The following is a 9,817-nucleotide window of genomic DNA, read 5'->3' as shown; positions in this document are numbered from 1 at the left end:
AATCTATAGCCCAGATATCCCCGCCCATCCCCTTAAATGTGCATTTTTATTGGCACAGGGGAGTTTATGTTGGTTTATGGGGGGGATTTACACTGGGATTTCTTTTTTTAATATTTGAATTTTATACATACATAAAAATCAAAGACACTTCAAAGAAATAAAACTCTTGGAAAATGTGGAAAAGGTAAGAGTGAAGGATTTATTACTGACTTTCTCTGCATGGCAGCTTGAGAACTGCGAAATGTTGGAATTTACAATATAGTATACAATAGTCAGTAGATATACAAATATGATTCCAATTAGTCTATAGGTTTTCTGCACACATGCATATATAGATAGATATTAAAAGGTAAAGCATCCTGGTTTGAGCAGGCCTTTTGAAACAATGGAGCTCAGCTATATTTTTTTCATGTAAGATATTTTTGCCTGAATATTTATTTATTTATTTTGCATTAGAAAATTCTCTGAGTGCCCACCAGCAGGATTGTAGATTTCTGCAGGGAGAGGAATTCAGTTCTGGTGCAGATATGAGTACATCTTTCACAAATGCAACTTTATGACTGTCACTATAAAGAAGCTTGTTCATCTGCATCCCACTGGCTTTATTTCTCACTCTGTATGGCTTCTGTATTCTTTGCAGTGTGCTAGACCAGAGAATTACACTGACATCAATGCTTTATTATAAATAAATAAATAAATAAATAGAATATTCTTGGTGGGTCACATGAAAAGATCTTATTCCTCACCTGAGAATCAACGGTGATGAGTTTCTTTACCCCAGTAAGTTGGCTTCCTAATTGAAGCCCACAATTACCTCCAGAAATAGGATAATTGTTCTCTGCACCTGCTCATCCACAGCTGTCATGGTGCCCTGGACTACTGAAAATAGAGGTGGAGAAATGCAAGATAACAAACAAGATACTGATGAGCTCTGCTCAAGTTGATATATTTTTCCTATGCTTTGATCTATATATGTGTGTACATATATATAAAGTCATCTACAGCTGTCATTTCAAGACACTGTTGCTGATCACTTGTGCTCTCTTCTTGGCACCAAAGCTTGGGAAGCTCCTGGACTCTGGTGTTCATTACTGACATTGGCCTCAAAAATGCTGTAAGAGATCTGAGCAAGGTAAGACTCCGAGGACCCAACTGAAGAAACAAGATATTTTTGTCTTTCAATCACAGTCTGAGTTTTTGGTCAGTACTTGAAGAAGATGGACTCTGAATTGTTTTTAGAATCCCAGTACCTTTAATTTTGAATCTTAAATCCACATGTGTTAGCATTTTAACCAAAGAATGTGAAACTCGTGCCAAATTTATTAAATGCTTAAGATACTTTCTGTAACATACCATTGCAGAACCACATTTTATTCCATGGCTAGTGCAGTAGAAAATGCACAAAACACAGATCTGAAATGTTTGATATTATGCACCTGTCTCCTTCTTAGACCCATTAGTATTTTAATCATTTTAAAATATTAATATTTTTTAAATCATTTTACTTCTGAAATAGGAACTATTTTATTTCTCTAGGACAAGTGTTAGAAAAAAATCACTGATCTTAACTGTAAGACTGAGTTTATAAAACTGAAGACCCTTGATCCTCCAGTTCAATAAAAATGTAAATATTTCCTTTGGGAAAAAGATAACTGGAGTGACTTGAGCTCTGCTGCATCTCCCACAAAAAGTGTGGGAGTACCAAAGAATTTTCCTCCAGCCCTAGCATGACCTATAGAGGATGACCAGCCTTTTGTCCTCTTTCATACATTCAGAACATGTAACATTATCATAGCTGTTAAAGAAAATTGACTTTACAGAAAAGTGTGATGGACATAGGGAATAAATTCCTGCTTCTCCTCAGTCATGAAGTTCTGGCCTTTGCAAGTTGAGCTTGCAGATTTTAATTAGACACCTGTGTCGTACCTGTTACACACGGGAACCTGACTTTGTGTTTCTTTTGGTGTGGGTGTGAGCTTTTAAATTATGATTTAGACAAAATGCCACACTGGAATTGTAGAGGCCAGATTTTCTGTTGTTATAGCATGAGCTCAGAGGAGCTCAGGCAATTCTTACCAGGTCAGTCAACTTCAGACTTTGTGTCATAGCTTCCCTTAAATCTCAACTGAATGCAACTTCTGCTCTCTGACTATATCTCTTCTTTGTAGCTTAGTTAACAATCTTTATCCCATTTTCCCTATTTATCTAGGCTGACAAACAGTCCAAGCATTCAGGAACAGCTTCCCTGTTGGTAACAAGCCACTTTGAATAGTTGGGCAGCAGCATTTCTGTCATGAGCTGTGGTTTCAGTGACTTTATTTCTTCACTGTGTCCTTCTGGGTTTCAGGGCCTTGTGTATTTAGAAATTACTCAAGCACACTCAACAGAGAGAAGAAATGGTTTGTGGAGATTTTCTGTTTCTTTGTTTTCTTCAGGAAAAACTTGGTTTTATAATGAAGAAATCTCATGATATCAGGTGACTGGCACATTCTAATGGCCTCATCCTGCTGTTTTTTACTCATACAATAACTCTACTGTCTTGAGTCATTCAATTTAGTTGTGAAAAGAGTGCATTACAAACTCCCTATAACTTTAACAACTAATTAGCAAAACATCCCTCTGCAAGCAGCATGCTGTGCTAAAACAAACGTTGTGTACAGCTCTGACACATCTCAGTTGGCAGCCATAGCTTTTCATCACTGATGGTTAAATGATTTTTACAGTTTGCTTCCTGAATAGAATAATTAATGAAACAGATTCTTCTTCCCCCACATGTGGGGTCCCCCTAATGCTGTGGCCTGTTGTCCTGCAGCTCTTTGGTGCCTCATTTTCTCAGCTGTGGCTGCTGTTCTTGCTTGCACTCCCTCAGCTCCCATCTGGATCCCTACTGCCTTCTCTATGGCAAAGGATTAGTCATTTACTTATGTAGTTATTTACCTATTTTTATCTATGAAGTTGCTCTGCTCCTCTATGCTAGCAAATAAAAATTTTCAGAAAGGTTTTAGGTTTGGATAGCCAATCCTACATCAAATTTGAGCAAACGTGACTAATCTGGCCCGAGACAGATTTACAGAGTGATCACATATGCCACATTTTTACAGACAACAGGTCTGAGAATAGCATTGTAAGTTCTGTAGTTATGAAATATAGTGCTATAAATCTGCTATAACATCTCCAATGTTTCTCCCTAAACAAGGCATCATTATGATGATCCCTCAAGCCACTAGATTTTGTCCTCATGCCTTAATGCCCTGTGAAAACTTGTTGAATCCCACTTTGCATAGGAAGTCACAGGTCCACATTTACAAGTATAAGTCATTTTTTCAATGATGTATGGGAAAGCAGTGCACCAAAATGACCAATATTTGCTGAAGTTGGCAGGCAGAAAATAAATATAATCCTGTAGGAACACATGATATTTTTTTTAAGATATATGGAAATTACAAACATTAAACATAGTCTTTCTGGTGACATTAGTGAGCTTTAAGAGCAGGTTCATGAAGCTTTCAAATTCTTTCACTGATAAAAATAATCCCTTGCAAAGGGAAATTAATCTTTAAACCATTTCTTTTTGTCAGTCTTTGAAAAAATTTTTCACAGATTCAGTATTCTGACATTCTGTCTTAACATCTCGAGCTCAATTTCTTCAATAACTTTATGAGCATAACTGACAGTTCCTCCCTGCACAAAAATGACTGTTTGCCCATCTCAGCCTCTGAAGCATCATTACAGCTCAGCAGAGTAATTCTGTCCAAAAGAAGTCAGTCCCAATTGTGTGTCTGGCCAACCAGACCAGGGACCTGGTGTGCATTTTTCTGGGGCTTGGCCTCTATTGTTCCAGGTTTTCCCCAGTTCCAATATGCCACTGCGCATTAATACCTGAGGAGAATTTAGTCAGCCACTTGTCAAGGAAACAAGACATACAGAGATATACAGATGTGTAATTTTTTTTCTTTTTAGAATACCAAGACAAAATCATTTTGGGATACTATTAAAAATAGGACTATGGGATTTCTCAGAACATCAAGTTTTCTCTTAAATCAAATCTAGGGATCACAGGGAAACACCAGTACATGGAAATAAAAAGGACTATTTTCTTTCAACAAAGAATGTAGACAAAGTGCTGAAACATTTATAGTCCCAGGATAACCAGAAAAGGACTGCACTAGTTAAAGCCTGCACAAATTCCTTACAGAACAGAGGAAACACTGAGACAAGATGCTGAGAAAATCAGTAAGAAGGTGCAGAGCAAGAGAAGGTAATCTGATGCCAATAGGGATGGAGAGAAGTTTTTCTTCAAACAAAATTGATATTGCTGTTTGGATAAATCAGTGTATTTGCTCACTGTAACTGCTGACAACAAATTTCTTTGAATTTTATGAGATGTTTTCTTTGAATTAAATGAGATGTTTGGATACTTGTCTGTGCAAGTCCAATCAAAAAATGATGGTACATACACACTAACAGGACACTCCCATTAAATGTATTAAAAGATGTTTATTGCATTTTCTAAAATCTCTCGTTCTTCACATAAGAAAGCTTTGTATGTTTAGAAAGTGCAGAAGCCTCACAGCAGCAGCTCAGGACAGAATACTAAATACTTGAACAAGCAATGGACCCACATCTGATGTCTGGAAATTTGGGTATATAAAGGAAGACAACAATACCAAAATAAAACATAGATGGTGAGCAAAAATTCCAACCATATTACAAAGAAGTTAGATATTTGTTGTAATAGAGATCCTTCTCTAATTAAAGACAGTAGTATTGTAACTGAATTTAAATAGGGAATCTATTTTATGTTCCCATTCCCTGTGTGGTTGGGACAGAATCCCACTGCATTCAGTGGGACAAGCATTTTATTGATCATATTTATCCTCCGTGCAAAAAAATTGTATTTCCACACAGGTCAGAAAGAAACATATTAAATTAAAATGCAATCTTTATAAGTGCTGATCTTTCAGCATAACTTCTTTACACCTTTTCTGTTGTTTCAAACTGTATGTATGATGGAAAATATCTGATATGTTGTACTAAAGTCTATTTGGATTGCAGCATTGCTATGAAAAGAATGGGAAAAAAGAGCATCCAAAGCTTACTGCTGATTTTATGTTAAAGCTGACTATAATGTTTGTATTTACCAAAGCTATTAATACACTGATGGTGTAAATCTACTATATTTTGAATGGAAAGAAAATGAAGAAATTAATAACTTTATAATTAAAGTTCTAATTTTCAGCATTTAAAAGGCTCTTGTCGTATTTGTCTTCCTTTTCAAAACATCATAAACTTTTAGAATTGCCAATTATGTTACTTTCATGTGAATGGAGATCAAAAAGGAATAGTCAGCTAGAATTTTCCTTAATAGAGCATACAAACCGTAAAAGATATACTGCTGGTGTTTGCATTAAAAGCCAGAGAAGCTTTTGATAGATCTAAGAAGGAGTTAACCTTCAAATGAGAAATCAAACAATTGTTCTCTCTGAAGAAACATTACCCTGTGGATGTCAGTGTGGACCTGTGCACTGCTCTGTGATCTAAAGCATGGTATTCTTAAAAATTCTGGGCAGATTATAAGCATCTAATGGCTGTTTGCTGTTGGCTGACCTGCCTTCCACCCAGCTGGTACCAAATGTGAATACTTCTGCTTTGTTCTTCATGCTTTCCATTCAAATTATCTTCTATCTTTATACATCCCCAGTTAAAGAGTATTGAGAGGATATGCCTGGTATAACAAGTATTGTAACAGAATCATGGAATTGTTAAAGCTGAAGAAACCCTGCTGGATCATCAAGTCCAACCATTAACAATCTTGCCACTGCCAAGCCCTTTTTCAAAGATCACTCCTGTCAGTGAGAAAAACTCTTCAGGTAATTTGTTATTGGGTCAAGATGGTACCTCAAAGTGGTCAAACCTGGAGGGTCCAGAAGGACAGTGGATCACCTCCATTTTGATATCTGTGGAGAAACTGTTCCAATGGGTCTTTAATGTGCCATGGTATTTGATGTGTAGACTGGAGGCCAGCACCAGCCAAATGGTTCATCAGCAATGTTCTAATGCTGAAGCAAAGAGAAGCAGAGAAGAAATGCTCCTGAAGACTACAAACCAGATCCTTCATTATTAGCCAGCACACTGTGGAAACTGGACCCTGGTACCACATCAGTCAACAGGATCCAGTGTTACTGGAGGTGCTTCCAATTTGGCAGCCCAAATCTATGGTGTCTTTTACAGTTACCAGTGACCCTGCATGGCAATTCCATGGAGACTGGCCACAGGCTAAACTGCCAAGGAATTGTCAAAGCGTGTTCACACCAAATGAATCCCTTATGGATGGCCAGTAGTTGACAAGTTTACAGCAGAAACAAAGAGGTGGATAAAGAAAAGATTAGCAAATAAAGGGCAGTACATGAAAATAAGAGCTTTCAGAATGAAGTACCATCATATAGCATGACCTTACACATGCATATGATTTGCTTCATACCTATTCTATCAACCTAAAGCTTCAGCACAAAATATTTTGACTACGCCAAGAAAGACCTTGAAGTAATAAATCTGTTTCTCAGCAAATATTTTGATTAACATTTCTATTTCAGCTTCAAAAGAAAGGTTTCACACCTTAGCTACTAATCTTGCTAGAACTATACACAGAGATGTTTCTTAATTTCTAATGTTTGCTTAATGACCAGGAACACCTGAATGGTCACTCACTTACCAGTACCTTGTAAAGAAAGTATTTAATCTCCCTGAGGGATTGCTACCAAATTCACTGCGAAGGATTTCTCCGTGTGACATATGAGTATGTTGATGAAATGCAACTCAGCATCACATTCTTAGTTACTGGAAACAATCACCTTTATTCATTCTAACACCTAATGGAGTGATCAATAGCATTTTAATAAAGCCCCCTGTTATTCATATTTAACATAAATAAGATTTCATATTGTATTTCAATTAAATTACACTTTCTGCCATTCTTTACTGTCAATTTTTTGCCTTCTTCTCCATTCATCGGTTTTTTGTTTCACAAATGCATGTGAGACCCTCAGGGCTCTCCATACCTTTTCTCATATTTCTGTAATGTTCTGCATAAATGGAGCCTTGTGCTCAGAATTTCTTCCATAGAGCAGAAATACCTCTATTCCCTTCTGTTCAGCAGCAGCACAACTTACCTAGCAGAACAAAAGTTGAAGAATCAGAGATTATTACATCTCTCAGTTTTCTGGTAAAGAGATAAAGACCCTTGTTCCATGAAGGGAGCTCAGGACTCTCTCAGTCTTTCTTCATGCATGACATGAGTGATGCTTCTGACACCAGGATGCAAGAAAGCAAAATGAAAAATGGAAGGCAGAGCACAGAATCAGGAGCAAGTGCATTCCCCTGAACAGCAAGATGCTGAGCACTTGCCAAAAGCCCCCACAGAATTATTTCTCTTTTTCTTTTCATTCAATACCTTTCTCACCTTCTTCCCTGCAAAGAAACATCTGGCAGCTGTGCTTAACTTTAACCAGATCTCTCATCTCTGCAGCTTCACTGACTGCAATGAAAAATGGATTACAGGCACAAGGATAAGAGCAAATAGTTCAGGATCAGATTACTTCAAACTTTATCAGACCCACCAAGTCAGCTCACTCCTAGCCTTACTCACAGGTATAAGTCACATGAGCTTTGAAAACCTGTCCTCATTTTTTCATTTTGTTCCAGCCCTCAAGTCCTGTTTTCATCCTCTCCTGCTGTAGGATTAGGAATTTTCTTATTAGACTCTGGCTGACCTTTTCATGGACACAATCTTCAGGGGAGAGAAGAGACTGCTGTTGTATTTGTTGTGGCAGGGTTCTTTCCCATACAAAAAAACCTTAAAACTTGAAAAAAATGTTTTGTTAAACTCCAGTTGGTCAGGCTTTTTGGTAAGGAACATAATGGAATAGTTGTGAGTGAAGGTCATACTCCCAAAGATCAACCTGCCTCCCCAAAGCATAGGGGCATTGAAGATTTAAAAGAAAACAGTACCAGAATATTTTTCTGACATGGATCAAAGAATATATTTCTATAAACTAAACTCTTGGCCAAAGTTGAATTGTTTCTGAAAAAAATAAATCTCAGAACTCCTCATAATTGTCTTTTCTCTTAAATAAAGAGTAAATAAATAATCAGTCTGAAGAAAAAGTATTTTTAATCAACCAGATGAATAAGAGGTCATTATTCACTAAAACAATTTCTTTTCCAGCAGTTCTATGTTGTACAATAAAATTTGTTTAGACTGCACAAAGAAACTAATACTTTGTTTCATCTTCCCTCTGCAGGAACATTCATGAAATGTGTTTGTGTCATTTTAGCTAATAAACATTTTTTTTGTGCAGTGTCTTCCAGGGTCTTGCCCTTTCTCTCTCTATGAATTGTATTTAAGGTGGAGATGAGAAAATATATATAATCATTCACTGTCTAGCTCCAATTCCAGGCAAAAGTTCCCACTTTCTAAGTGCTCTTTTTCATTTTATTGATATTATTATGGCAAATTAAACTGCTGAGAAAATTCTATACAGTTTCCTAAAATTGTATATTTAGCATGTATCTCTCTCAAGTTGGAATTCCCAGCCAAAAAGACAGCAGAGTCTACAATGAATTGGGAAAACAGGAGTGAGAAACTCCATTAGTCCCATGAGGAATGCCTCTGCATGTGCCTAGGTTTGCTCTGGATTTCAATAAAGAGGGGGAGGTTATGGGGTTTTTTGCCTGTTTCTTTGCTGTTTTTTGAGGTTTTTCCTAACAGCAGTATAGCCTGCCTGGCAAAATTCCTGATAGGAGTAAAATAAGATAATCCCTCCAAAGACACAGAGCCTTCTCCTCCAGCTGTTGGGATGCAGAACATACACATGTCCATTCTTAAGGTCTAATGCTAAGCCCATATAGAGAAAATTAAGCTTTGCTCCACTGTTCCCAGTAACACCATTCTGAACAAGATCAGGGAATTATTTTTATCATTATTTTTTCCATTTATTTTTGTTATCAGGGAATTAATACATGCCCCAGGCGTGTATGCCCTAATTTTGGATTGTTTGAGAGCCAGAAGCTCTGTAACAGAGCAGCTGCTTCATCCCATCTCTATCACAAGGAGCTCTGATGTTTCATGTGTCTCAGATATCAGTAACCTCCACACCAACATCTGCCACCAACTTGTGAGGGCCATCAGCTACTGACAAAATGCTTTCCAGAGGGTCTTATTACCTGCAACTGAAACGGAAAAATGGACTCTGCATTAGCTTTGGCAATAGCTGAAAGAGGCCACAGATGCTGGGCAGAGTCCATAACTTGTAGGAGCAATTGGATTAGAAGTGGTAAAACCAGAGCAACGTCTGACCTTGAAATGCTGTGTTTGTGGGTGAGCACACCAACACATGGACCTGGGAAAGCAATGAGTTCTCCCCTGGTATCTTGGGAATGGTGAAAAGTGAATTCATGCTGCCTAGCACCTCACTGTGTAAACACAGCTATATCCCTGTATTCAAGAGCAGTATGGCCACAAAGACAGGCTGAATTAACCCAGCCCCCTTTATCTGTGGTTGTTCAAACTCGGCTACAACAAAATCTAAGAGAAATCTTTTCTGACAGCTGAGTCAGAAAGCAGCAGGAATTGATGGCAGTCACTTGCTGTGAAGATCAAGCTGTGGTTCTCACAAATATTTTATCACCATAGAGCACAGAAAACCTCTCCATGAAATTCTCTGCACCTGCACACTGACAAGCAAAGTCCAAGCAAGATGTCCCTGTAAAAGCTTTGTTTTCTTATTTGTATCCAGAGGTCTGACTCAGCCCACAAGCA

Source organism: Molothrus aeneus, chromosome 7 (genome assembly GCF_037042795.1).
Source record: "Molothrus aeneus isolate 106 chromosome 7, BPBGC_Maene_1.0, whole genome shotgun sequence".
Taxonomy (NCBI): Eukaryota; Metazoa; Chordata; class Aves; order Passeriformes; family Icteridae; genus Molothrus; species Molothrus aeneus.
The sequence above is the reverse complement of the archived record's forward strand: the minus strand, read 5'-3'. Positions refer to the sequence as shown.